The sequence below is a fragment of the Bos indicus x Bos taurus genome, chromosome 29, assembly GCF_003369695.1.
Source record: "Bos indicus x Bos taurus breed Angus x Brahman F1 hybrid chromosome 29, Bos_hybrid_MaternalHap_v2.0, whole genome shotgun sequence".
NCBI lineage: Eukaryota > Metazoa > Chordata > Mammalia > Artiodactyla > Bovidae > Bos > Bos indicus x Bos taurus.
Window position 1 is genome coordinate 24,165,125 of NC_040104.1, and position 22,327 is coordinate 24,187,451.

Below are 22,327 nucleotides of genomic sequence, written 5' to 3' on the forward strand. Positions count from 1 at the left end.
GCATATGTGTGTCCTATGACATAGGAATTATGTCTTATCACTCATCATATGCCCTTGTAACTCCTAATACATTTCTGTGCACAAATTAAGAATTAAAGATCGAATTTTATAGATTCAAAATGGCTAAACATTGTTTATTATAGAGATTTGTCTTACTAGTAAACAACAACAGGTACACAACATATTGAGAAAAACAAAGGATACTGATTAGATGGATTTATTCCTCGAATTAAGAAAAATAAAATTTGAATTTCCCTGGCAGTCCTGCGGTTAGGACTCAGCATTTTCAATGTGTGGACCCAAGTTTACTTCTTGGTTGGGGGAACTAAGATATTGCAAGTCATGCAGGGTGGCCAAAAAGACAAAAATTTAAAATTTAAAAAAAAAATTAAAGATGAATAAGTCTTGGCTAAAAAAGTTCCATATTCCATGTTTATAGTAATACACATGAAGGCCTTTGAATACTGTATTAATGTTTAGAGGTAATACAGAGTTTTATGGACATGTGGACTCTGGCACATCCTCAAACAGCACTGCTTTCCATATGATAACACTATGACTCCAGTCCTCTCCCTGCCACTTTCATCCCCCAAAATCAGGAATTAATAGTAGAAACCATCTAATTACTTGTGGACACACATTCCCATGTCTGGACTGTTTCCTTACCAAACTTTCTCAGGAAATTATAAATTTTTGCCAAGGCAAAACACTCATTTTCACAGGAAACTTCTTTTTTCAAGGATTTTATTGAAGGCAATTTTGACATCTTTATTCCTCAGGCTGTAGATCAGGGGATTCAGCATGGGCACAATAATGGTGTAAAACACAGAGGACACTTTCCCCTGGTCCATGTTGCTGACTGATGATGGCTTCAGGTACATGAATGCTGCAGATCCATAGAAGATAGCAACAGCTGAGATATGGGAGCTGCATGGGCTAAAGGCTTTGGACCTGCCCTCCTTGGTGTGGATTTGGAGGATGTTGAAGATGTAGGAGCTGAGGATGGTCAGGATTGGGGTGAGGATATTAAATGCACTGAAACACAAAACTACCACCTCATTGATGTAAATACTGGAGCAGGAGAGCTCCAGTAGAGGAAAAAGATCACAGAGGTAATGGTTGATCACATCAGCCTTGCAGAAAAGCACTCTTAGCATGCAGCCTGTGTGAGCTGTGGCACCAGTCAAGCCCATGATATAAACTGTGACTACCATGCAAGAACAGAGCTGATAAGACATGGCGACATGTAAAGCAAGGGGTTACAGATGGCAACATAGCGATCATATGCCAGTACAGCCAACATATGAATTTCTGATATAACAAAACAAGGAAGAAGAAGAGTTGAGTCATATATGCTGGGTAGGAGATAGCATTCCTCTCTGTCACAAAGCTCACCAGCATTTGGGGGTAATGACAGTGGACTGACAGAGGTCAATGAAGGACAAGCTGCTGAGGAAATAGTACCTGGGGGTGTGCAGGCGAGAACTGAGCCCAGTCAGTGTGATCGTGACCAGGTTCCCCACCACCGTGACCACATAGATTCCTAGGAAGAGGAGGAAAAGGGGCAGCTGGAGTCCTGGATGCTCTGTTAGCCCAGCAAGGATGAACTCAGTCACTGCGGAGTGATTTCCTGCTGCCATTTTCCTCTGGGGATTTATGGAAGAAACGAAAAATTGTAGTGGGTATTTATTGTCTTATAACACAGTGATGTGTAATATAAAAACCAAGACTTTTCAAGCAGATAGCTCCAGTTGTCTGTCTGTTCCTAATCTACATTTAGTATGTTCCAGTTCTCTGTCTGTTCCTAATCTACAGTAACATAGGACATGTAAATATTAACAAATATAAGATGGAATGTTCCTTTGTTTGTTCTATGCTATCAAACCAAAGCACTCTCCCAGTGGGCCTCAGTATTGCCCAGTCCCTAGACAGCCAAAGAAATTTTCTGTTAACTTTATTATAAGAACTTTCCATGATTTGTTTTCATTCCTCTCAACTCTTCTACAGAGCAAATACTAGTATGCCTATTTTACATGCTGGATAACTAATATAGTGGTTGGATATGTTCCCACAGTTAGGCATATAAAAAGTACGTGATCAAGGATACAAAATAAGGCCTTTCTGTCTCACTTTCCATCTCTTCTTTTAGCTACTCATATCTGCCCTTGTATCTCTATCTCTTTGTCATATCAGAGCAACCATTCACAGTAATTAATGTAAGTGGAAAAATTAATATAAAGTACTGACAGTAGTGTATCAATAACTGACCCTTTGCAGTGAATACCTTCATTATGGTCACCTTTTCAAAAATACAGATAGAGTAGCTCTAGAAAGCAGCTGGATGGCTAACAATAAGTCTATCATTCAACATGAACTCCACATCCAGGAAAGATGAGTTTCTTAATGAGGAGAACTCAGAACTGTGAAATATTAAAGCCTAAATTCATTCACCCTAAAATCTCTTATGGAATATTCACCATGTGCCAAGTACTTTGTATGGCCTGTTATGATCCTGGGCTTAGGTTCTGGAAAATCAGGGCTGTAGGCTGTCAATCTTGCATGATCCTTAGGCTATAACAACAGTATTGGTGTGGTTTTGATGACTTTGTACTCCCCTTCAAACTCACCTTCAAACCAAAGCACTCCCCCATAGGGACAAGAGACCAAAGCAGAAAGAATATTTGTATGTTTCCATCTCTGGGATATGGGTTTGGAAGAAAGCTGATGATCCCATGCCCAGCAGAGTGCAGTGACTTCAAAAGAAAGAGACCCAAGAGATATCATCAGAGATTATTGGTGTACCAAAAATGATGACTATTTATTCAGGGCATACCATGTGCTGTCCAAGGTCTTTTATAAATGGTGTCCCAGCAACCTTATGAGTGTATTATTCCCATCTATGAAGAAGCTATTAACAAATTCAGAGACAATTGATTTGTTAGCCTTGATTGTGGTTTTTCAATATGTAAATTTTCAATATAATGATCTCCTAATAGTACAGATTAAAAACATTGACAAAGCCATAAGAAATAAAAGTGGTAATTAAGAGTTTGACCCCATACTGATATCTTCTGGAAATACTATCTCAAAATCAAAGCATGCATAAAACATATGCTAGAATCAAAAAGCATAAAAGCTGAAAAAAAAACTATAATCATGATATTACCATTTATTTTCTGCCACCCTCTTGTTATTCACATTTTTAATTCACAGGCATAAATTTCAGTCCTGATTATGAAGATTGTTATTTCAGAGTAAGGTCCTCTTAGTCTTTAGCTAGCAGGACACTGCAAACTGTGATTTTTTTAAAGCTATTTTTCTATAATTTAGTGATAACAGCAGGTAAAACTGTTTACATTTTTTTTCTAATTTTATTTTATTTTTAAACTTTACATAATTGTATTAGTTTTGCCAAATATCAAAATGAATCTGCCACAGGTATACATGTGTTCCCCATCCTGAACCCTCCTCCCTCCTCCCTCCCCATACCATCCCTCTGGGTCGTCCCAGTGCACTAGCCCCAAGCATCCAGTATCGTGCATCGAACCTGGACTGGCAACTCGTTTCTTACATGATATTTTACATGTTTCAATGCCATTCTCCCAAATCTTCCCACCCTCTCCCTCTCCCACGGAGTCCATAAGACTGTTCTATACATCAGTGTCTCTTTTGCTGTCTCGTACACCGGGTTATTGTTACCATCTTTCTAAATTCCATATATATGCATTAGTATACTGTATTTATGTTTTTCCTTCTGGCTTACTTCACTCTGTATAATAGGCTCCAGTTTCATCCACCTCATTAGAACTGATTCAAATGTATTCTTTTTAATGGCTGAGTAATACCCCATTGTGTATATGTACCACTGCTTTCTTATCCATTCATCTGCTGATGGACATCTAGGTTGCTTCCACGTCCTGGCTATTATAAACAGTGCTGCGATGAACATTGGGGTACACGTGTCTCTTTCCCTTCTGGTTTCCTCAGTGTGTATGCCCAGCAGTGGGATTGCTGGATCATAAGGCAGTTCTATTTCCAGTTTTTTAAGGAATCTCCACACTGTTCTCCATAGTGGCTGTACTAGTTTGCATTCCCACCAACACTGTAAGAGGGTTCCCTTTTCTCCACACCCTCTCCAGCATTTATTATTTGTAGACTTTTGGATAGCAGCCATTCTGACTGGTGTGAAATGGTACCTCATAGTGGTTTTGATTTGCATTTCTCTGGTAATGAGTGATGTTGAGCATCTTTTCATGTGTTTGTTAGCCATCTGTATGTCTTCTTTGGAGAAATGTCTATTTAGATCTTTGGCCCATTTTTTGATTGGGTCGTTTATTTTTCTGGAGTTGAGCTGTAGGAGTTGCTTGTATATTTTTGAGATTAGTTGTTTGTTGGTTGTTTACATTTTTAAATACAAATTTATATTTTAAAAAAGTGGAACTTGCACTTCGAGATATTATTTTGAGAATTATTCCATGGTACTGTATACCTAGTCCTATACTGAAAAAATATTCTACTAATAACTCTGATAATACCGTAAAAGAAATCATTATGAAATTTATAGATGATGTTAACATAGAGAAGAATAACAGACACTTTTATGATGATAACGATTCTAGAAGATACTATTAGCCTGTGGATCTGATAGCCTTTGATATTAGAAAGAATTTAATAGTCTGTAAATACAATTTGCTGTGGACATTTAGGATATAGAGATAAATAAGATAGAATCCCTACTCTTCAGAGTTTTACAGTCTAGAGAGAGTGGAGAGGGCAGGCCAGACAATGTGATAAATATTGAACAGATCCTCTAGAACATGGTGACTATAGTGCTAACCCAGGGTAGGGGTCAATGAAAGCTTCCAAACAAAAACAAAAAACTGAATCTGGAAGGATATAAGTAGGAATAAGCCAAGTCTTCAAAAACATTCAAAATTGGGAAGCACTGGCCTAACGACTCTGTGTTCAAAATATCTGTATCAAGAGAAAATGCTTCAAACTGCCAACGAATTCATTAAAAAGAACATAACATCCCAATTTAAGGGAGTGATAATCACACAAGAAAAAAGAAATACGTCTGATGAATTGTGCTTATTTCTGGGGGCTATACTTTACGATGGTGAATTTCAAATTGTAATTATCCAAGACAACAATATTTGGATCAAAATAATCTACTCCAAGTAACTATACAACTAATAACATGAATTGGAATTAGATTTATTGTATGTTGCCTCAAAGGACAGAGCTGCAGCCCATAAGATACCTGTTTCAATAACAAGGCTGTCTAACGATTAAGTGGGTCTGAATATCATATAGGTTGGATTATAAAAAAGACAGTTGTCTGCCTTCAGAGGCATTAAGAAATGAGCAACCGTTTTTAGATATTAACCATTTTCAAGAAATCTCTGTAATGGTGTGAAGAGGTTAGACTCCTTTAATATTCTCAGATTAAAAAATTCTGGAACAGATGGAGTTCAGATACTCACCCTTTTCTTGGAAACCTTAGCCTGGGATGTATGTCTGCTTTAGAACAAGTACTCTCTAAGGGAAATCTCAATGATGAAGGTAGGAGCTGTTCAAGATAGAAGTTCCTATGCTCTCTTTTACTCGGTGTTCAAATTCAAATCTTGATTCCTGAGTTGTTCGTAGGGATACTATGAATCAAGAGTCATGACTCCTTATTGTAGCTTCCTCATAATTCTACCAGAGACACTTGACAAAGTGACATCCTTTTATGTAAGGTTTCAATATATAAGAGGTATTAATAATATCAAAAACATGTTGGAAGCTATTGGAAACTCCCTCAAGATTTTCTTTCTTCAGGGATGAGCTATTGAAGTATAGGAGCATTAAAATCTGCTTTTTTCATTCGTTGTTGATAATATCATTAGCTCCCTTGTGTATAATATTCTCAGTGTTGAGACAGTAAACAGTCATTAGTTTAACGGCTAGAAAGTAAAGACTGCAGACATTGCTTTAGAGAGTCTTTGAAAACAACTTCCTATATGAAAATAATCTCTGAAATATTTGAAGCCATGAATTCAATATTTTTCTGTTTACTTGAGGTTTGAGGAAATACGTAATTGTATCTATTATTAGTAGTAAATGCCTCATTAGCACAGTAGTAGGTAATGTGTCAGCCATTAGTTGTAGGTGCTCTATGTAGTTTTCAAACACTTTATTTTTATGTACATAAGTCCACTATGCAAAGAAGCAAAATGGCTGTCTGAGAAGTCCTTACAAATAGCTGTGAAAAGAAGAGAAGTGAAGTAAAGGAGAAAAGGAAAGATATACCCATTTGAATGCAGAGTTCCAAAGAAGAACAAGGACAGATAAGAAAGCCTTCTTAGTAAACAGTGCAAAGAAATAGAGGAAAAACTATAGAATGGGAAAGACTAGGGATCTCTTCAAGAAAATTAGAGTTACCAAGGGAATATTTCATGCAAAGATGGGCTCGATAAAGGACAGAAATGGTATAGACTTAACAGAAGCAGGAAATATCAAGAAGAGGTGGCAAGAATACACAGAAGAACTATACAAAAAAGAACTTCATGACCCAGATAATCACGATGGTGTGATCATTCACCTAGAGCCAGATATCCTGGAATATGAAGTCAAGTGGGCCTTAGGAAGCATCACTACGAACAAAGCTAGTAGAGGTGATGGAATTTCAGTTGAGCTATTTCAAATCCTAAAAGATGATGCTGTGAAAATGCTACACTCAATATGCCAGTAAATTTGGAAAACTTAACAGTGGCCACAGGACTGGAAAAGGTCAGTTTTCATTTCAATCCCAAAGAAAGGCAATGACAAAGAATGCTCAAACTACTGCACAATTTCACTCATCTCACACGCTTGTAAAGTAATGCTCAAAATTCTCCAAGCCAGGCTTCAACAGTACATGAACCATGAACTTCCAGATGTACAAACTAGTTTTAGAAAAAGCAGAGGAACCAGAAATCAAATTGCCAACATCCATTGGATGATTGTAAAAGCAAGAGAGTTCCAGAAACATATCTATTTCTGCTTTATTGACTATGTCAAAAGCCTTTGACTGTGTGGATCACAATCAACTGTGGAAAATTCTGAAAAAGATGGGAATACCAGATCACATGACCTGCCTCTTGAGAAATCTGTATGCAGGGCAGGAAGTAACAGTTAGAACTGGACATGGAACAACAGACTGGTTCCAAATTGGGAAAGGAGTACATCAAAGCTGTTATTTTTATTGTCATTGTGCTTATTTAACTAATATGCAGAGTACATCATGAGAAACTCTGAGCTGGATGAAGCACAAGCTAGAATCAAGATTGGCAAGAGAAATAACAATAACCTCAGATACGCAGATGACACCACTCTTATGGCAGAAAGTGAAGAACTAAAGAACGTCTTGATGAAAGTGAAAGAGGAGAGTGAAAAAGTTGCCTTAAAGCTCAACATTCAGAAAACTAAGATCATGGCATCTGATCCCATCACTTCATGGCAAATAAATGGGGAAACAGCGGGAACAGTGACAGAGTTTATTTGGGGCGGGCTCCAAAATCACTGCAGATGGTGACTGTAGCCATGAAATTAAAAGACGCTTACTCCTTGGAAGGAAATTTATGACCAACCTAGACAGCATATTAAAAAGCAGAGACATTACTTTGCCAACAGAGGTCCATCTAGTCAAGGCTATGGTTTTTCCCGTAGTCATGAAGGAATGTGAAATTTGAACTATAAAGAAAGCTGAGTGCCAAAGAATTGATACTTTTGAACTGTGGTGTTGGAGAAGATTCTTGAGAGTCCCTTGGACAGCAAGGAGATCCAACCAGTCCATCCTAAAGGAAATCAGTCCTGAATATTCATTAGAAGGACTGATATTGAAGCTGAAACTCCAATACTTAGACCCTGACGCTGGGAAAGATTGAAGGCAGGAGGAGAAGGGGACGACATAGGTGAGATGGTTGGATGGCATCACTGACTCAATGGACATGAGTTTAAGTACACTCCAGGAGTTGGTGGTGGACAGGGAAGCCTGACATGCTGCAGTCCATGGGGTTGCAAAGACTTGGAAATGACTAAGAGACTGATCTGAACTGAACTGAAGTCCACTATTTATAGCCAGAATTTACTAAGCACTTACTGTGCATTACATTTAATATTAATCTTGTTACATTTGCTAACTCATTAAATTCTCATTATAGCTCAGTGTGGAAGATAATATTAGGTTGAAAAGTGAAGTGTTAGTTGTTCAGTCATTTTCAATTCTTTGAGACCCCATGGACTATAGCCTGACAGACTCTGTCCATGGAATCTCCAGGCAAGAATTCTGGAGTGGATAGCCATACCCTTCTCCAGGGGATCTTTCTGACCCAGGGATTGAAGCCAGGTCTCCTGCAGTGTAGACAGATTCTTTACCATTTGAGCCACCAGGGAAACCCTGAATATTAGGTTGAATCAGGTAGAAATTTGATATAATAAAACCTAATAAAAATGTAATACTTAAAAAATTAAGAAGCTGAGACACAGAAATATTAATTAATTTTCCAATGCTTATCAGGATAGTAAGTCATAGTTCAGTTCATTCATAAAATAATTGTATTTGATATATTACATTTATTTTAAAATAGTCAATAATTTATTCATTCAGCAGACACGCAACACACCATAGTAAGTGTTAGGACAAAAACTCAGAGATACAAACTGCATGTTTTTAAATATGTCTACAATAGATGGGGAAACAGTGAAATCAGTGTCAGACGTTATTTTTTGGGGCTCCAAAATCACTGCAGATGGTGACTGCAGCCATGAAATTAAAAGACGCTTACTCCTTGGAAGGAAAGTTATGACCAACCTAGATAGTATATTCAAAAGCAGAGACATTACTTTGCCAACAAAGGCCCGTCTAGTCAAGGCTATGGTTTATCCAGTGGTCATGTATGGATGTGAGAGTTGGACTGTGAAGAAAGCTGAGTGCCGAAGAATTGATGGTTCTGAACTGTGGTGTTGGAGAAGACGCTTGAGAGTCCCTTGGACTGCAAGGAGATCCAACCAGTCCATTCTGAAGGAGATCGGCCCTGGGATTTCTTTGGAAGGAATGATGCTAAAGCTGAAACTCCAATACTTTGGCCACCTCATGCAAAGAGTTGACTCATTGGAAAAGACTCTGATGCTGGGAGGGATTGGGGGCAGGAGGAGAAGGGGACGACAGAGGATGAGATGGCTGGATGGAATCACTGACTCGATGGACATGTAAACTCCGGGAGTTGGTGATGGACAGGGAGGCCTGGTGTGCTGCGATTCATGGGGTCGCAAAGAGTTGGACACGACTAAGCGACTGAACTGAACTGAACTGAACTGAACAATAGGCTTCAGCAATATGTGAACCATGAACTTCGTGATGTTCAAGCTGGTTTTAGAAAAGGCAGAGGAACCAGAGATCAAATTGCCAACATCCGCTGGATCATGGAAAAAGCAAGAGAGTTCCAGAAAAACATCTATTTCTGCTTTATTGACTATGCCAAAGCCTTTGACTGTGTGGATCATAATAAACTGTGGAAAATTCTCAAAGAGATGGGAATACCAGACCACCTGATCTGCCTCTTGAGAAATTTGTATGCAGGTCAGGAAGCAACAGTTAGAACTGGACATGGAACAACAGACTAGTTCCAAATAGGAAAAGGAGTACGTCAAGGCTGTATATTGTCACCCTGTTTATTTAACTTATATGCAGAGTACATCATGAGAAATGCTGGACTGGAAGAAACACAAGCTGGAATCAAGATTGCCGGGAGAAATATCAATCACCTCAGATATGCAGATGACACCACCCTTATGGCAGAAAGTGTAGAGGAACTAAAACGCCTCTTGATGAAAGTGAAAGTGGAGAGTAAAAAAGTTGGCTTAAAGCTCAACATTCAGAAAACGAAGATCATGGCATCTGGTCCCACCACTTCATGGCAAATAGATGGGGAAACAGTGGAAACAGTGTCAGACTTTATTTTTCTGGGCTCCAAAATCACTACAGATGGTGACTGCAGCCATGAAATTAAAAGATGCTTACTCCTTGGAAGGAAAGTTATGACCAACCTAGATAGCATATTCAAAAGCAGAGACATTACTTTGCCAACAAAGGTCCGTCTAGTCAAGGCTATGGTTTTTCCTGTGGTCATGTATGGATGTGAGAGTTGGACTATAAACAAAGCTGAGAGCTGAAGAATTGATGGTTTTGAATGGTAGTGTTGGAGAAGACTCTTGAGAGTCCCTTTGACTGCAAGGAGATCCAACCAGTCTACCCTGAGGGAAATCAGTCCTGAGTGTTCATTGGAAGGACTGATGTTGAAGCTGAAACTCCAATACTTTGGCCACCGGATGTGAAGAGCTGACTCATTTGAAAAGACCCTAATTCTGGGAAAGATTGAAGGCAAGAGGAGAAGGAGATGACAGAGGATGAGATTGTTGGATGGCATCACTGGCTCAGTGGACATGAGTTTGAGTAAACTCTGGGAGTTGGTGATGGACAGGAAAGCCTGGCATGCTGCAATCCATGGCATCACAATAGTGGAACCCAACTGAGTGACTGAACTGAACTTAATTTTAATATAACCATGTGAAAATTTTGAAATACACTGTTTCATGTCAACATCTATAGAATTTGATCATGTGGGTGCAATTCTTCTTCCCTTAGTTGTTGAATTCCTTCTGTGAACCCAGCACATATTAATTATACACAGAAATCAGAAATATAGCCACAGTGTCCAAGGAGCTTAGAGGACACAATATAATGTAACATGTGTAACATTAGGGTATATATAATCTAAAGTTAGAGAACAAAGGAAATAAGTCATCTTGTGGGAATCAGGTCAGACTTTTTGCAGAGGAACGTTAGCAGATGAAATAGAAATGAATTGCATTTCAAAGACTTGGAACAACATCTCCAAAGACATTAAATTTTGATAGCATTTTCTTTTGGAGAAGTGGCAAATAGCTTGGTAATTTTGGACTGAAGAGGAAAATAGAGGCTGGATATTTAGATGCAGCCAGGCAATGCAAATTATTATACATATATTAAAAAGTTTGTTTGTCAGGGTAGTTTGTAATTTCCTTGGTTATGTCTCACCACAGCAAAAATTTGAACTGACGGATGGACCAGTGTTACAGCTCAGTTTTATTTGGCAAGGAAAGGAAAATACATCCTAGAGGCATGAGGGCAGGCCGACCCAAAAGATACGAAGAGAAGAGAGGCCCCAGGCTCAAATTTGTCTTCTCTTTTTATATGTTTTTTTCTCCTCCTCCTGAGCCTGCCCTAAAGGCAATGGCACCCAACTCCAGTACTCTTGCCTGGAAAATCCTATGGATGGATGAGCCTGGTGGGTTGCCATCTATGGGGTCGCACAGAGTCAGACACAACTGAAGCAACTTAGCAGCAACAGCAGCCAGAAGGGCTGTTTGTTTTACCTGAGGTTCTAACTCCAGTCTTCAGACCTACCTTTGTTCTGTTTTCGTGGACTTTTTCCTTTCTTTGTCTTTTAGCCACCACCATTATGGACTCTTTTTTCCTATTCTAACTACCTAACATTCTCCCCTCAAGAGATGGGAGGCCCAATTCTTTGGGAATAGGGGTGTTGAGGTCTCTCTGGCTACTTCCTGCTGAACTGGGATGGCGAGGGGAATTGGGCCTCCTCCTCTTGCTAATCTCAAGCCTCAGAGTCCTTATAGTGGTGTCCATCTAAGGGTGAGTGATATTTTCCTTGGTTGGGTGTAGTTTTATATATCCTTGTTGAACTGGCACTGCATGTTGTAGCTTGTTGACCTGGGCAGAGACAAAATGGGTTAGACAAACAGCCCTTCTGGCTACTGCTGCTGCTGCTGCTAAGTCACTTCAGTCATGTCCGACTCTGTGCCACCCCATAGACGGCAGCCCACCAGGCTCCCCCATCCCTGGGATTCTCCAGGCAAGAACACTGGAGTGGGTTGCCATTTCCTTCTCCAATGCATGAAAGTGAAAAGTGAAAGTGAAGTCCCTCAGTCGTGTCCGACTCTTCACGACCCCATGGACTGCAATACATAGAGCAATCATAAGCAGCATCAATATGGTGATAACAGGGATTAGTAGGGACAACAGCCAACCCCAAATCCCCCTCACCAGGAAAAGGATCCCCCAAAGAGAGATTGTAGCCACCCTGAAAACTCTCCAGCTTGTTCTTTGAGATCCAGTAGAATCTGAATGTTTTTCTCGAGGACTGTGAGACTTTCTTTAACTTGGCTGGAGGTATTTACCCAGAAACAACAAGTCTCATTCAAGATGGCTCAAGTCCCTCATTGTTCAGGGATCAGGAGATCTATCTTCTGTCTATTTTGGAGTACAACCCCTAGCCAGCTTTGTTTGCTTTTTAGAGCTATCCTGAGAAATTGTATCCTCAGAAACTTAATTTTGGGGGTGTTCATTAGAATGCCACTCATTTGTAGTCCTGAATATGTATCTGAGATCTCCCAGGGCTCACAGGTGTATTGAGAGTCCTCTTCTGTTTTCTTCTACAACTTGACCCATGAGTAGTGAATCCAGGAGTCATGTCCTGGTACCTTGAGTGCTGTGGAGGTAAAAAGTATACAGCCCTTCCATGTGGGCTGGAGTTGAGCCTTTAGGGACCCATCTTTCCAGACTTTAATTAGGAATTGAGTCCCTGGAGCATATAATGGTGGCTCTTTAGAATCTTCTGGGTCCTGGTTGATACCCACAGTGTATATGCTGTTTGAATTGCCCAATGGGCATGGTATAACACCAGAGGGTCTGGGCCTCTGGATCTAGGAAGAGGTCATTGACATAAACAAAGGACTAAGACCAACCTGTTCCTTAGGGGCAATATGGGTACGGAGGACAGCTATTACTAAAGCTTTCTTCCATCACATGGAGGTCTCCTGGATTATCTTTTTTATCTCTGATTTTAAGAAGTGGTTGGCTTTTTCTACTTTTCCTGAAGACTGAGGCCTCCGGGTGCAGTGGAGATAATAAGTAGTGCCCAATGCTTTAAAGACCCCTTGAGTGACCTTAGAAGTAATGATGTCCCATTGTCACTTTGTAATGACTTGGGCAGACCAAATCTCCAAATGATTTCATGGAGCAGTTTTTTTTACCAACTCCTTCCTTTTCAGTCTGGGTGGGAAAACCTTCAATCCATCCTGTGAATGTATCTGTCATGACTAATAGGTATTTTTACCCTTGAGAAACTGGCATCTGGGTGAAGTCCATCTGCCAGTCCTCTCCTGGGTAGGTCCCATGTCATTGGATGGGCTGAGGCAGCTAGGGTCTTTGAGCTTCTTGGGGGTTGTTTAATTGGCAAGTGGGACAAGAGGAGATCACTTGCCTTATAGTTGTTTGGAGGCCTGTTCCTCTGAGGGACCTTTTTAGTAATCTTTGGAGGGCCTTCTCCCTTAAATGAGTGGTGACATGTAAGGAGTTCACCAACTTCCATCGGAGGTTCCCAGGCAGAAAAAGGAGTCCCTCCTTTTGGCACCACCCCATATGATCTTCTTGAAAGCCCTTACTCTTAGCTTTAAGAGTCTCACCTTCAGTATATGAAGGAGTTTTGGCAAATTAGTCTGTGGAACTAAGGTGGCAACCCCTATTAGGTCATTGTTCTGTAATGCTGCTCTCTTAGCTTCCTGATCGGCTGCTTGGTTCCCTCATGCCACTTCCGTGCTCCCTTTCTGGTGTCCTTTACAGTGGGAGACTGAAACCTCAGTGGGCAGATGGACTGCATCCAAGAGCCTAAGGATTTGATCACCATATTTGATTGGGGACCCTCGGGTGGTCAAGTGGCCCCTTTCTTTCCAAATAGCAGCATGTGCATGTAGCACCAGAAAGGCATACTTGGAGTTAGTGTAAATGGCTACTCTTTTTCCTTTTCCCAGCTCTAAAGCTTGAGTCAGGGCTATGGGCTCAGTTAATTGAGCTGAAGTACCTGGTGGCAAAGGTTTAGCCTCTATGGTCTCAAAATATGAGACTACTACATATCCAGCTCTTCTTTTTCCATCCATGACAAAGCCATCAGTGTACCAGATTTCCTCAGGACTGGTCAGAGGATCTTCCAACAATCTCTCTCAGGGTTTTGTCCAGTGGTCCAAGGTTTTTAAACAAGAGTGAAAGGGGAGAGAGTCCTCAGGGCTAGGCAAGAGCATAGCTGGGTTAAGAACCTCACAAGGGGATATAATGAGGCCTGGACTTTTCATCAGCACTACTTGATATCTGAGGATTCTTTGATCAGACACTCATAAATAACCTTTCCCATTCAGGAGTTGTTTCACTTGGTGGCTGGTAAAAATAGTTAGTTTGCCCCAAAAAGAGAGTTTTAAAGCATCTTCTATTAGGACCGCAATAGCTGCAAGATTTCGAAGGCAGGGAAAGATCTTTTCCCGATAACGGAGTAGGACCCTCAGGGACCATCAGAAACTGGTGGGCAAATATTTGCCCATCCCAGTAGCAAAGTGCTCAGGTGAATCTTTTTGTAACTGTTTTTCCTGTAACACCCAAAACGGTAAAGGTTTGGGAGGAGAAAGCTCTGGAGTAGGAGGTCAGGACAGAGTACATAGCCCCTGGGTTAACCAAGAAATTCTCAGACCTACCTGCCATATCCAGTTGTACCCATGGCTCCAGCCCAGTGATGGTTATCTGTGACAGGTTGGCTGGCTGGAGCAGGCTGCTTCAGTCCTGTTGAACCATCCTGAGGGAAGGCTTGGTGCTTGACCTTGAGGCTCTTGGGTCCCCAGGGCAGAGTGCCTCCCAATGTCCCAGTTGATGGCATTTGTAGCAAGCCATTTTAGGAGAATTGGCTTGGTTTGGACACTCTTTGGCCCAATGTCCCACCTATCTACAGATTAGTCATTTGCCTCATGCCTTGTCCTTTAAGGACTCAGGGTTTGCCATAGGGATTCCCAGGAGGGCGGCCAGCATCTAGGCATGACTTGTCTTTTCTTTTCTCCCTTTCCTGGGCCTTGGCCTCCCTCTCCTGTTCTCTGTTATAAAAGGTATAACTGAGCTGTTGTCTGGGCCATCTCATCTAAAGAGGCAGCAGGATCCTGGTGCTGTAACTGTTGTAACTTTATCCTGATGTCTGATGTACACTGGGACAGGAATTTGTCCTTTAAAATCATCTGTCCCTCATAAGAGTCTAAGTCCAGATTGGTAAACTTTTGGAGGGTCTCTTTTAACCTTTCCAGAAAGGCAATGGGGCTCTTATTGGGCTCTGAGTTACTGCTGAGACTCAGGTGTAGCTGATTACTTTTTGCTGGGCTGCTTTTAGTCTTGCCTTTACACAGATCAGAAAATGATCCCTTTCGCAGATGTGCTCAGGGTCATTATAATTTCAATTAGGATCAGAGGAGGGGACCGCAGTTTCCCCCACTGCATATTTATTGCTTGACATGTGAAATCCAGTAGCATCCCTTTGGGTTTCCTTTAAGACCCTAGCGTGCTCAGGGTCAGATAAAGTTCGACTAAATATGACCATGATGTCCTTCCATGTCAAGTCAAAGGCCAAGGTAATGTGTTGGAATGTACCTATATATTTGCCTGGGTCATCTGTATAGCTTCCTAGGTCTTGTTTGATCTGTCTTAGTTCTAAAAGGGAGAAGGGCTTATGGACCCAGTTGGTCCAAATTCTCCTCCAGTTTCAACTAAGGGACATACTTGAGTTGGCTTTTGTGGAAGAGGTGCTCCTGGATATGGGGGCACGTTAGGATACAAGGAAGGAGTACCAGGCAACTCAGGAGCCATGGGAGGTGAGCCTTCACAGGGGGCTTCCTTCTCTATGTTGTCTGTGCCTAACACCATTTGCCTAGTAGGCTCACTTTAAGGGCATATGACAATCCCATACTTAAAACAGAGTTCCTTCATATCTCTTGGTCAGAAGAAGATTTGGACATAGGTGAGCTCTGTCCATTTCCCTTGTCTTTTGCAGAATAAGTCTAGCTGCAGGATGGTACTGCAACTTAAACTCCCATCCTCAGGCTAGCGTTCCTTGTCCCCCAGAGGATACCATGGCCATGTAGTACACAAAAGGATTTTAAGTAACTTCTCCTTAGAGTTAGAGGATTGAACAGCTTCTGGTTATCAAGGATGCATCTCAAGGGTATCTGTTGGGAAGTGGATTGATTATTTCCCATCTGGAAGACAGTCATGACAGGAAGGGAAAAAAAAGAAAAAAACTAATAGGCCTCCTTCTATTTCCATGGGTGGACTTCCTTAGGGGTGAGTCTTTTTGAAGCTTATCCTACCCAGTACTGTTGTAATCTGAGAGCCAAGTGTCCCAGGGTCATGGTGTAGATTCCCAGGCAAGCTGAGGCATGACAGCCTTCTGAAGATTGAATCCCCAGGCAGGTCGAGGCAGGTTGGCTTCCTGGGATCCCTGGACTGGCAGATCCCCTAGCAGGTTGAGGCGTAACAAGCTTCCAAGGACCAGATCCACAGGCAGGTCAAGGCAGATTGACCTCCTGGGACTCCCAGACTGAAGATGGGCGTTTGATAAATGCTGGGTAGGATGAAGGGGTTGTAATCTTAACTCATTGTTTTGTCTACCACAGATGGGAATAGATGTGAAGTGAACTGAAAGTCACTCAGTCTTGTCTGACTCTTTGTGACCCCATGGACTATACAGTCCATGGAATTCTCCAGCCACAAGGGAAGTTTACATCATAGATATCATGATGTAAAGCAATCCTAGCTTATGCCCTGAGACTGGGAACCTGGTGAAAGAGCCATAAGCCTTATCCTCTTATTGCTCTGAGAGAATGTAAGTCACTGATTTCCTCCTCTAGTCCTCCATAAGAGCAGTTTAGGGTGTTTCCAGTGGTAAACATTTCATTGTCATAGACCCACTTTAGGTAATAGCAGAAGTAATGACAAAGGAGTGGGTTATCTGGTCCTGTTAGGAACATTAAGAGTATTTTAATAATAAGTGGGGTAGAGCAGTGTTGCCTATAAGGGGCCAGGGTCCTGGTTGTAGGAGTTAGTAAGTGGCTTAAGAACAAATTGACAAGAGGCAACAAACTAGATGTTCCACAATAGTGGAGTGGAAATTTGATCCAGAGGTATGCTTGTAAATTTAAGAGAAGAGTGGTATGGGTTTGGGCCCAAGCAGACTGCAAGGCTAACTCCCAAAGTGTCAAACATTATCCCTGGAAGCCCAACTCCCCTTGAAGGGAGGCCAACAGATGGACTTCTAGCAGGCACTGTGTGCCTGTCACCCACCCTAGTGTGTTCACTGAGATAGGCTGTTGTTACACATATAGTAGGAGACATAGAAGATGAAGGACTTAATATCTAGAGGGATTGGATATTATATAGTATTTCCCTCCCAAGGGCCAGCTAATTTCTGGTTGTCACTCCAGAAGAATGTAGAGGCAACATTGTGGGCCCAGATGGGAAAAGAGCATGAAACAGGAGGGAAGGGGGCAGGCCCAACTTTTGAAAGAATGACATAGCCCAAGGGAATAACATAAATTGAATAAAATCAAATGGGTCCAAGATGACAAGTCAAATCCAACTAAACTTTGATCCTCAGTCTGCAAGCTAAATGACACAACCCAGAGGTACCAGGACAGTTTTAGTGAAGTCGCTCAGTCATGTCCGACTCTTTGCGACCCCATGGACTGTAGCCTACCAGGCTCTGAGGTGCCTCTCAGTCCATGGAATTTTCCAGGGAAGAGGACAGTTTTAAGTCACTGTCAAAAGACAGAGGAGTGGGTTCCCAAATTGTTGGAATGATCCTCCTGCTCATTAGCATATGAAATCAGCCAGCAAGGAAAAACTAACCACACCACATTCCATGGATGCCACACTCCCCTCTGTAATGGCCCTCTGTGATGGCCCACACTCTTGGAGTGTGCTTATCTCTAAATCCAAACAAATCCAAACAAACTTATCTATCGCTGTGTCTCTCAATGACTTTTTTTGCAATGAGACATCAAAAGCCTGACCTTCATTAGGTCCTAAAACCAGGCATTATGGGTTTTGGCTGGGCTCAAGTCCCAGTCAGACATGACTGAGAGACTAAGCATAGCACAGAGTGCCTGCCGTGTGGGTTTGAGTCTTAATCTTAGGTAAACAGTTTCAAGAACAACTTTCAAAAATGGAAAGATGATGACCTGCCCAATACTTTGTAAGCAGTGGCATAGATGGAGAAAGGAGCTAAAAGACAGGAGGAAAAACATGCCAAGGAATCTCCATCATAACCTGCTGAAAAATCTGCTAAATACCTGACTTGTGCTCACAGTTTTCATTGGCCTGGTCCTTGACACAAAGGATATTAAGGACTAAAGAACCCCCACCTGCTTGGGCAACACCTACTAAGGCACAGCAGATAGTAGAGCCTTCAGAACACCCTGGGACACCCACGGCTGCTTGCCCGTTCACAGGGGGTTTGAGGAAACAAGAAACAAGAGATTGTAAAGGAATTAAGATTTAAGATTTTGTTAGCCATATGTCCTTCCAGTCATAGGAGTAAGGACTTCCTACCCCAACCAGAGGTCTTCTGGAATCTGAGACTGAGCTGCCTGAGCTTTCTGTGAAGTTTGTTTTTGCTGTCCTGGTTTCCAGCACACTGGGCTTCTTGTCACCTCCTATGTGCTGGGTTTTCTTCACGTTCAGCTTCTACCACGGGAGCTTTTGCTCAGTTGGGCTTCTGCTGTACTTGGCCTCTGCCTCATGGGGGCCGAGCCAAGGTTGTTCCCAAGTTAAATTCGAGCCAGGTTAAATCCAAGTCATGGCACCATAGATGTCGAGGAAGTTTGTAATTTCCTCGGTTCTGCCTCACCACAGCAAAAATTTGAAGCGACGGATGGACGAGTGTTACAGCTCAGTTTTATTTGGCAAGCAAACAAAAATACATCCTTGAAGCAGGAGGGCAGGCCGACCCAAAAGACACAAAGAGAAGAGAGACCCGGGCTCAAATTTGGTTTCTCTTTTCATGTGTTTTTTTCTCCTCTCCCTGACTCTGCCCTATGTAAATTGGGCTAGCCAGGAAGGCTGTTTTTGTTTGTTTGTTTGTATCTGAGATTCTAACTCTAGTCCTTGGACCTTCCTTTGTTCTATTTTCACGGGCCTTTTCTTTTCTTTGTCTTTTAGCCACCGCCATCATGGACTCCTTTTACCTATTCTAACAACCTAACAGTTTTATTCTAAAGTACATGGATAGACACAAAAAAATTTAAAGCACAAAAGTAATGTCATCAGATGGATTTCTACATTGTTAAATACAAAATGGAGACTGGACTTGAGAATTTTCTGAATAGCCAAAACTATTTAACCCAAATAAGTAAGTAAAACTAATTCTAGCTTATTTCATGAACTTAAGTGAGACTTAATTTAGGCTATTTCTTGTAAATGCTTCTGATAATCATGAAAGAAGGCTTCTAGGTGGCATGGTAGTAAAGAATCCGCCTGCCAGTACAAGAGATGCAAAAGACTCAGGTTGGATCCCTGGGTTGGGAAGATCCCCTGGAGTAGGAAATGGCAACCCACTCTAATTTCTTGCCTGGAAAATTCTATGTGCAGAGGAGCCTGGTGGACTATGGGGTAGCAAAGAGTCCATGGGGTAGCAAAGAGTCAGACATAACTGAGGGACACACACAATCATGAAAGCAGCTTAAGTCATCTTCCTAAAAATGGTATGAGTGTTAACGCAAGTTTGTGTGCATAATTAGGCCAAGTAAACTGAAACACAGGAGTTTGGAGCAGAGAAGTGCTTATTGCAAGGTCATGCAAGGAGACGGGTGATTCATGACCTTAAAAACCCCTAGCTCCCCAAAAGAGTTCAGCAAATCACTTTTAAAAGGCAGAAGGGGGAAACAGGGCACAGGGTATGTGATCAGCTCCTGCACAGTTCTCTGGCTGAAGGTCAGGAAACAGCGTGGTGTCACAAAGTTTAATTTAAATCAGTCTTTAGGCTCCAGGAAGCCTGGGGCTGTGCGCTCTTGGTTATTAAGTAGTTAATATCTTCTGTTTGGGATGGAGTAGGTGTTCACATATGCAAAACGACTCAGGAAATCTGCATCAAATACTGCTACCTAGGTACTTCAGAAAGGAGCTAAGGCAGAGGGTCTGGGGGAAGGGCTGTTCCAGGAACGCCCCACAGGATCCTGCTCAAAAACTTGAGATGGTCCCTTGTGACTAGTCCCCTGACATTTGGCTTCCCAGGTGCCCCAGCAGTAAAGAACCCACCTGCCAGTGTAAGACTCAAATTCAATCCCTGGGTCAGGAAGATCACCTGTAGGAGGAAATGGCAACCCACTCCAGTAGTCTTGCCTGGGAAATCCCATGAACAGAAAAGCCTGGTGGGCTACAGTCCATGGGGTCACAAAGAGTCTCACATGACTGACATACATGTAGCACTAACACTGCCATTTGGAAACCGCATGGTAATAACTGATCATTGTGGAGATTACACAGCTTCCTCATTTCCACTTTGCCAAAAATCCTATAAATTCATGATCATATCAGTCTTTGCATTTGAAAGTTCCTACTTTGTAAACTGTTCTCATATACACAATAAACTCTCAGAAGTACAGTTCATTGATTGGTGAGTTTAATTTTGCTATTTCTGGATTTTTGACAACATAGACAGTAAAACTGATTTTCAAAAAATACCTATTTTATCAAGCAGTCATTATTTAAAGAAAACATTTTACCACAAGTAATAATCACAAGTATTCATTGTAATTTTAAAAAGTCATATCAGAAGAAATGTCTACAATTCAATTGGATTTAATTATTTTTACCACTTCTACTGAAAAAATAGGTGCAACCTAAAAGTTGAGAGTTACATTTTTATTCAGCAGGAATTTTCAGGACGTCAAGTCTGGGAGACAGCATCTTATGTAATCCTCAGAGAACTGTTCCAAAGAGGAGAGGGTGAGGAGCCATGTTATATAGAAGTTTTGTGATTAAGAGAAAGTAGTCTGAATGTCCAAAGATAATTGCAAATTAAAGAAAAAACAGATATCTCAAGATAAGGAATTTAGCATGTTTTTATGTATGGGAAAATGTAAGAGTTTGGGCTCACTGATATCATTCCTTTCACACACACCTCAACTGTCTGAGGCCAAGATCCTGCATTCTCATATCCTGAGTTTCCTCAGGGCTCATCGTAGGTAGGGGCTACAGTCTGATGGCTGCGAGATGGCAGGTATTCTTCCTGAGTTGCCTCAGGGCTCACCAGCTCACCTTTGGTGGTGCCTGCACTCTCCAATAACAGTGACATCCTTTGTTTACTGATATGGCAGCAAATATCCCATTTCTTAACACCATTTTTTAATATTTCAGTTGTTTCCTGTGTTTTCAAATATTATAAATATTTTATAGACAGTATCTTTGTACATAACATTTATTCAGAATTTTTATCTCTTCAAAATTATCGGCTCACGTATAAAACAAATTTTCTCCTCTATCCGAGTCCCTCCAAACACAAACGTATTGTTGATTTCTAAAGCCAGGGAGAACCCTTAATTCTGTGCTAGGTTTAGAGATGCACTTCATCCACCAGAGGCCGACAGAGCACAGTTTGCAGAATACAAACAGCTGGCCTTGTCCACCTTGGATCAATTGATGTCTAGATTTAACTGACTTAGACTGTATCATAGATCCAAATACTGCAAGGATTCCTGTTCATCTGTAAACCTAATATATATTGGAAAAGATAAGGCAACTATCTTGTGCAAGGACAAATAATGGGAAACACATCAGAATATCAGGGATAATTTAAAGAGCTCAAAGAGAGCCTACAAGCCTTATTATTTTCAATCACAAGCTCCAAAGTCAAAGAGGACAAAGTGAGTTCCTAATTCTTTCATCCTTCTGGGTTTGCAGTAGATGCCACACCCACTGATTTACCCTCAGTTTGGTAAAATAGGTCACAAGTGGGATCCTTGTGACTTTGCACACCATCTTTTTGCAATTTGCATTACACTGGTGTGTCAGTTTTCATTCCAATCCCAAAGAAAGGCAATGCCAAAGAATGCTCAAACTACCACACAACTGCACGCATCTCACATGCTAGTAAAGTAATGCTCAAAATTCTACAAGCCAGGCTTCAGCAATACGTGAATGTAAACTTCCAGATGTTCAAGCTGGTTTTAGGAAAGGCAGAGGAACCAGAGATCAAATTGCCAAGATCTGCTGGATCATCGAAAAAGCAAGAGAGTTCCGGAAAAACATCTATTTCTGCTTTATTGACTATGCCAAAGCCTTTGACTGTGTGGGTCACAATAAACTGTGGAAAATTCTGAAAGAGATGGGAATACCAGACCACCTGACCTGCCTCTTGAGAAATCTGTATGCAGGTCAGGAAGCAAC

The 22,327-nt window shown here is 41.4% G+C and overlaps 1 pseudogene; it reads right to left on the reverse strand.

Moving 5' to 3' along the window:
- Positions 1 to 716: 716 nt before the first annotated feature.
- Positions 717 to 1,640, reverse strand: LOC113886578 (annotated as a pseudogene).
- Between the last annotated feature and the right edge of the window lie 20,687 nt (positions 1,641 to 22,327).